Source organism: Larus michahellis, chromosome 6, assembly GCF_964199755.1.
Source record: "Larus michahellis chromosome 6, bLarMic1.1, whole genome shotgun sequence".
In the NCBI taxonomy this organism is placed as follows: domain Eukaryota; kingdom Metazoa; phylum Chordata; class Aves; order Charadriiformes; family Laridae; genus Larus; species Larus michahellis.
This window is the reverse complement of record NC_133901.1, coordinates 13,586,874-13,594,654: the sequence shown is the minus strand read 5'-3', so window position 1 is coordinate 13,594,654 and position 7,781 is coordinate 13,586,874.

Genomic DNA, 7,781 nt, shown 5'->3' with positions numbered 1-7,781 from the left:
TGCACCAGGGGAGGTTTAGACTGGATATTAGGACAAATTTCTACACTGAAAGGGTTATCAAACACGGGAACAGGCTGCCCAGGGCAGTGGTTGAGTCACCATCCCTGGAGGTATTTAAAAGCTGGGCAGACGTGGTGCTGAGGGACATGGGTTAGTGGTGGTTTGGTCAGTGTTAGGTTGTTTGTTGGACTTGATGATCTGAAAGGTCCCTTCCAACCTAGGCAATTCTATGATTCTATTAGGAGAAATTTCTTCACTGAAAGGGTTATCAAACATTGGAACGGGCTGCCCAGGGAAGCGGTGGAAGATGTAAAGACATGTAGACATGTAAAGACACGTAAAGACATAAAGATGCGTAAAAGACGGGCAGACGTGGTGCTGAGGGACATGGGTTAGTGGTGGTTTGGTCAGTGTCAGGTTGATGGTTGGACTCGATGATCTGAAAAGTCCCTTCCAACGTAGATGATTCTATGATTCTGGTTCAAGCAATGACTGTCCTCTCTGTGCTCATTTCTGTCTGCTCTTTCAGCAGGAAGGTGAGCTGGTGCTCAGGGAAAAAGGAAGAATCCTTAGCAGGATCGGTTCTCTGATCCCTTTTCAGCGAAGAGCTGCACAAATGCTTGGTCTGGCACAGCTCTGGGTAGCACACAGACAGGAAGAAGGGCTACAGTGTGATGGTGGTGGGAGCTCGCACCCACGCTGCCACTGAAAAAAGCTGTTTGAGAAACTGGACGGTCACCCTTGGCACCCTAATGCCAGTTCACTAATTATTCTCGAGCTGGCTCGCTCGCTAACGGGGTTTCGGAGTGCTCCAGTGAGTGGCTGCGGAGGGCGGTGCGGGGGCAAGAAGAGGCGGAGGGGGAGCGGGGAGCTCTCGGGTTGGCTCTGCAGCTGCAGACATGTTGGAATTGGAGCGTGCTGCTGAAGAAAACCCGTCTTTGCATAACTTTCAGAAGTGCGGATTTTTTCATAGGCTGCAATTCAGTAAGCAAATGCCAAGGAATTAGCAACCCCCGAGTGAGCATCGCTACTTGCCTTTTACATCACGAGGATCTATTTGTCAAAATAATAATTTTTCCTCATCTTGCATTACTCACGGGAGAGGATTTTGCCTTTACTCAATTACATATGGTAGCTGTTAGTCATTTGAAGCTGATCGTAGCCGGTTCATCGTTCTCGCTCAGCAACCTTAAACAGCACAGGATAAAAACCTTTCATTTTTCAGCATGTTTTACAAGAGCTATTGCATTTGCACTGTGCCCAGCGTGTACAAATTCCACTGGCATGTAATTCGCTAATTTGGCACGACAGCTGATCAGGAACAGGAAAATACTGATAGAAATGTATCAGGTGACTTTCATTCCATCAATCCCAAAAAGAAACTATGCTGGTGGAGTTCTTAAAATAGATTCAAATGCACTTGAAATCAGGAATTTAAGGAACTTCCACCTTTTCATTTTTTTCCTTTGCTCTATTATCTGTTGAAAAAAGCACCCTGGAAAATTAACACCAAAAGATCAATCTCTATTAGAACGTAATGTCTAATGCAGACAGTGGCAGACCAAGCACCGCTGAGTCCGCCTTCCTGCAGCCGCGGCGGGAGCTATGGATGGAGTTTAGTACTTTGCCCCGGTGGGAACAGCCGGAGGGTTACCCCCTGGGATCTTAATCTGTAATACTCACTAAAAATGTTCTTCCTCTTCATTTAATCTTTGTTCTTCCATGACACTGACCTCCTAACAGCAGATGTGAGGAAGGAGCGGGACTGAAAGGTAAAACGACTGGGCTGCAAGGGACATTTTCCCTGTGAAGTGGTGTTGTCCTTGACAGAGCTGTGTGAGAAGACAGTGCTGGTTAAACTCCCTGTACCTCCTTGTACCTCCTTGTGCTCTTCTCCAGATCCTTTAAAAAATGTAACTAAAAACCCTACTGGATTTGCTACTTGGTTGTGACTTCAAAATCTAGAGTATTATGTGCTGGTGGTGCTGGTGCTGTGATCCACCTGTGTCTGCAATGATCGATAAACCCTTTTGAAGGATTTCTCTGCTTTTTTTCCCGTTTCTGTCTTCCCCAGTACCTGTTATTTTATTCACTCCCCTTGCAGTAACTTGATCGCAGTCAGTTCCCTGCAGCTCCCGCTGTGTTTTAGCTCCCTTCGCTCTGCTTCACTAATTCTGTGGGGTTTTTTCTTCAGAAAGGAGGAAAGCAAAAGGGACCTTTCTGACCCAGCTGGAGTCTGATGTTCTGCCCTTTTTGCGTGTTTTTTGGTCTCTTTATAAGGGAGGGACATACCACCCTGATCCCTTCAGGCTCCTTCCTGTCAATCTCATGCTCCGCATAAAGAAGCGTAATATCTTACTTTGGTTATCCGCAAATCAGCAGGACCCCAGTTCCCATGTAAATGTGTTAACAGGATGTGTTATTGGCAAAATAATGCTCTCTACTGAGCACTGGGAGCAGTGGGAATTGCTCCTTACTTTGGCATTCCAGCTGTAACCAGTGACTACCTCTGTCGGCATGGCAAAGCACTGAGATATGGCCTGCAACAGCACAGCGACGCTGCTGGGCCATTTCTGTCTTGGCGTAATGACAGCGTATAACGCCTGCACAGGAGGGAAGAGGAGTCTGAAGAAAGAAGTCTTCCACCTATCTGGTGGCCTTTGCCTCTTCGCTCATAATTTTGTAGTCCGCAGGGTCAATGGAATACTTGTTCCACCCAATTGGCTGAGAGGACAGGAAGCCGCTCTGATGAGATTAGCTTTTAATAATGTAGCAATTTGCTATACAAATAACTTGCAAGTTCTCGATTTAATGCTTTCTATGTTTTAGCTTAACAGGATAGGGATGTAATTTTAAGCTATTATTTATTGAAGTGGCCTGGTTTGATTTCCTTTTACTGGGGATGGCTGTCTTAAGAATTCGCATTTGTCGGGTTAGACGAGCCTTTGCTGTCGCGAAACCCCTCGTCCTGGCCAGGTCACTGGAGCTATGTGATGTGCCAAGGTGGCTTCAGGAGCACTTGCCGTGGTGTCCATACAGCTCTCCAGTGAAACGGTGCTAGTGGTGGTGTGATCATGGGGAAAATCCCTGCTGCTCCTCCCCCCTGTTGGTAACAGGAGCTCTCCTGGAAGTCCAAAGCTCTTTCCCAGAATTTCTGCAGAAGCTGCTCCCTCAGCTCGGCACAAACATTGCCCCAGGAGTGCACATCTCCTTCACTGGCTCCAGCAGTGTCTGGTAAACACTGGTATTCCCCTTGGTTGACTCTTCAGAGGGGATGACTGGCATGGGTCCCAAAGAGAGCAACCGAGCCTCTGGCAGAGCCTGCGTAGGTCTATGGTGACATGCCTGTCTCCATGATGACAAGATTTTTTTTATTAGCTCTTACCAAACCACGGCATTTCCTGCCAACATCTAAACAGTGATCCCATCCAGCGCTGCTGAGCCTGGAGCAGTGACGCTTGCACAGAGGGAATGTCCTGTGGGTGGAAGAGCAGCTGGAGGGCTGCCATGAGCAGAGCATCCTCTCAACCACAACGTGGTCCAGCTTGCCGTGACGCTAAGTGTCCTGGTTTGAGCGACACAGGACTCATTTCTCTTCTAATGCTTGGGAAAACTGCACTTTTAGAAAACTCTGGTGTCTGAATTTGTGAAAATATTTATATCCAGCTCTGGTAGGTGGGTTTCAAGATCTGTGTGTTTTCAAGCTCACCAGGTCTGGGGATGAGGAGGATTGAGACCCAGGCACTTGACGCAAGCTACCGACAGGATTATTTCATACCATGAACATCACGTTCAGTATAAATGAGAAAGTTTGCTGCGAAGTTCTCTCTCCCTTGCTGGCTGCCATCCTGAGCACTCCTTGTCCCAGTGCCGGAGCCCTGAGCCCTTCCCTTCCACCGGACGCCGCAGCACTCGCAGGGTCCCACATTGGCTGTCCCTGCTGGGAGAGCACGGCTTCTGCTGATGGGATGGGCTGGGAATAGTCCTTGTGCATTTTCTGTTGGTATCGGGATCAATACTGGTTCTTTAGTGTTCTTAATGTTAATTGTCTAGTCTTATTCTATTAAACCTGTTTGAATTTCAGTCCTCGGGTTTCCTTGTTTTTTCCCAGTTCCCCTTCCTGGGTGGGGAGGGGCCATCGGGTGAGAGAATACCTGTCTAAACGACAATAAATTGTTGTGGGTTTCTCAGAGCAGAAGAGGGAGTTACGTTGGAGCAGTTACAGGAAGAAGTTGCCACCCGCAGCCGACTGCTGAGCCGTTCCCAAACAAGCGGGGCTTTCCCAGGAAGCCCCTGTGGCCGCCCTGAAGGCGCTCGCCCTTCCCTGCCAGGTACCACGCAGCAGGGGAGGGAGCAGAGCCCATCTCCAGGAGTGCTGGGCACCTCTCTGGTGATACCGGGAGGACAGAGCAGGGTCTCCGCACGCCTCCCCCAAAGCCATCCTGCCCCTTCTGCCCCAGTTAACAGCACTTCCTAACTGGGGTGGTGCTTGGTAGGGTTCATCTTCTGGGCTACATATAACTGCTGCTGCCGTTGCAAGGGGGTGGCAGCAACAGAGGTGTCTCTGGTTGCCCTCCCAGCTGCAGCAGTGAGGCCAAGACTCAAGAGGAGGGTGTCCATTCAGGCCCTGCCATCTGCACGGGGATGTTAGCGAGTGCCGCTGTGGCCAACGGAGGAAGTATCTGCTGATAACTGTGATGGCAGACGCCCCATTGGTGATGGTGGTGACAAGCATGAAGGTGCCGATCCTGGCAGCAACGGTGATACTTGCGATTACTACCAGCAGCACCTCGTGTCATCATCACCAGTGGCAGCTCCCAGCTCCTTCTAATTCCCTTTGCTGTGGCTCACACACCACCAGCAATCCCATAGCACGTCCAGAGAAGGTTCAGTTTAGCAGCCAGGACACTCGGGGGTTCAAACACATCTTTCTGGAGATGTTGTGGGCATGACGAGTGAGCTGTGGGACCCTGCGTGGAGGAATCACTGATCTCAGAAATGACAGCTTTTCTGAAATGGGAAAATATATATATAAGGATTATGTGAAAGAAGTGGCTTTCCTGGTCCCTCCACACAGCAATTAAACAAGCCGCAATGGGTTCATTATTTAAAACACTGTTCTAGACCTGGAAAGAGAACACGTGGCCAAGTTCTCTCAACACACCACACCAGTTTGGTAGTGCAGACCAAACTGAAGATACCCTAGATATGAGCCCAAGTGTACGAAGAGCTTTTCGCTCTCTTGCTCAGGTGGAGATGAGAAGCACAACCCACCACTGGGCATTAGTGGGGGAGTGGGAACTCATCATGAGAGGAGCTGAGAGCCTGGGAAGCTCGCGGTGGGGAGAGTCAATCCCTGCACTGGAGCCTTGGAAGGTCTGTTAGGTGGCACCGCAAGGCTGCAAGAAGGAGGTGGACGTGCCAGAGATTGTAGGTGATCCTATGCGGCCTTAGGAGGCCCTGTGCTCCCAGACCTCAGTGGTTCTCTTGTTCTTCTCTCCAGGCAGCTACTTTAATGCACTTTACAAGTCTATATGCATTATTGAAGCTCCCTCCTTTTTAAAAGACCGGAGAGGAGGTTTGCCTGAGGTTCTTATTGATACTACTTGCAATATTAAACTGGGGATTAAAATCTATTTTATTTACTTCACCTGAACAAAACAATCTTTTGTGCATGTTCCAGTTGTGGGAGAGGAGAGCTGTCAGAGCAGGCAGAGGAGGATGTGTGTGTTTAAACTGACTGAACTCTATTTTTGTCAGCAAGATGAGGACCAAAATCTCTCTGTGGCACCTCGAGATGAGTCCTTAATCTTTTTAGCGCGTCTCAGGGACAGGCTTCCCTGCCGACAGTGCAGCAAAACATGGCTGGGGCTGGGATTGCGCAGCTGGGCAATTGAAAGCATGCTTGGGTATTTCCGTATTCCGCTGGAAGTGAAAGCACCCCAGGATTCGGAGAACGAAAGTACAGCACAGCCATGTACGTTGCTGTTCCTTCCGCGACACCGATCCTGCAGCTGCCTTCTCTGACACATGGCCCAAGTGGCCAAATCCTGCGTCTCAGCAGCCACCTCGCACCAGCTGGCCTGCAAAGAGCCGCCCACAGCACAGCCAACAACTCCAAAAATTGCTTCAGCTGCCTCCAAGTGCTTGTGTATCCACCTCTAAAAGCCTCAGAGCAACATCAGCACTCCGGCCTCCCAGCCCCAGGTCCCAGCTAGCTGTCCATGGCCGCGAGGGCAGCCCAGTGCCAAGAGACGGACAGAAGAAAATGCAGAGGCATGATCTGCCTCACCCACTCATCCCACATTTTTCCTGAAAAGCACACACCCATCGATCCCAATATATGCATTTGTCGGCCCTTTGCTTACCCCAAAAACACCAGCATAAATAACGAAACAGCCACCGGCCCCCATCCTGCAGTTGTTTCTGTTGCTGAATAAGGCAGAAACATGCAGAAAAACATCAGGAAACTCTGCATTAACCCCTTATTTTGGACTGCAAGCCTTTGCTAACCACACCGCTTCTCCCTGCCGTTTCATTTCTGCTATCCCTGTTCAAGCGCCGAAGCCGTGCATCGAGCCCCCAAAGATATAAATTGAGGCACATCACCGCTATTTTACCCCAAAACGTGGTGGAGGAGGACTGGCCTTGGGGCTCCTGGTGCCGGTGCAGTCAGCAGCGCTACCTATATTTCTATATATTAATATATAAGGTGGTGTAGAAATATGTATAAATACATACTTTATTTATGCACACTTCATATATATATATATTGATATAGGGGTTGTCGTGGTTTTGGCCAGATTGGCTAATCAGAATGACAGATGGCCCTCCCCCCACTCTCTCCTCAGAGAGGAGAGGAAGAGATAAGGAGATTTACGAGTTTAGAAAAAAGAACTAAACTACTTTAGTGAAAATAATAATAAATAAGAAAATAGTAAATAATAATAGAATAATAAAAATTAAAGTAAAAAAGTATACGATATATGCAAAACCGTATCCAGCTCCCAGGATGACGATCGCATCACCAGCAGACACAGGGAGTCAGCGACGGACAGGAGCTGAATTCTGGAACTAGAGTCAGGAATGCTCGGGTTGGGATCAAAGGCAGACGAACAGACAGGGTCCCCCTCAGCCGTGGGCCATTGAAGAACGAGTGAGCCAGAGCAGCCTCGCCCCTTTGATCCCTCAGCTTTTATACTGAGTGTGATGCATATGGGATGGAATACCTTGTTGGTCAGTTTTGGGTCACCTGTCCCGTCCGCTCCTCCCTGCAGGTGAGACCCTGCTATGGGTCTCCGCTTCCGACCCTCTAACGGGGCAAGCAGCGAAGTTAGCTGACTTTGGTCATTATAGCAATAAGTCTAAGCAAGAGCCTCTATGCATACCATTCCTTGGTATGATCGGGTCTTATCACTCTGAGAGTGGACAGTTTCTGAACAATCTGCTGTTAATTTCAGATTTTAGTCAGTTGGAAGAGGCCCAGCTAAAAAGTAAAATTACAAATCAGAAAATTGGTTCTGTTTTACCTCAAACCAGAACGGGAGTATATATACTCACATGTAAAACTAGATATATCATAGAATCAGAGAATGGTTTGGGTTGGAAGGGACCTTAAAGATCATCTTAGAGATCCCCTGGGCAGGGACACCTCCCACCAGCCCAGGTTGCTCCAAGCCCCGTCCAACCTGGCCTTGAACCCCTCCAGGGATGGGGCAGCCACAGCTTCTCTGGACAACCTGGGCCAGCGTCCCACCACCCTCACAGCCAAGAATTGCTTC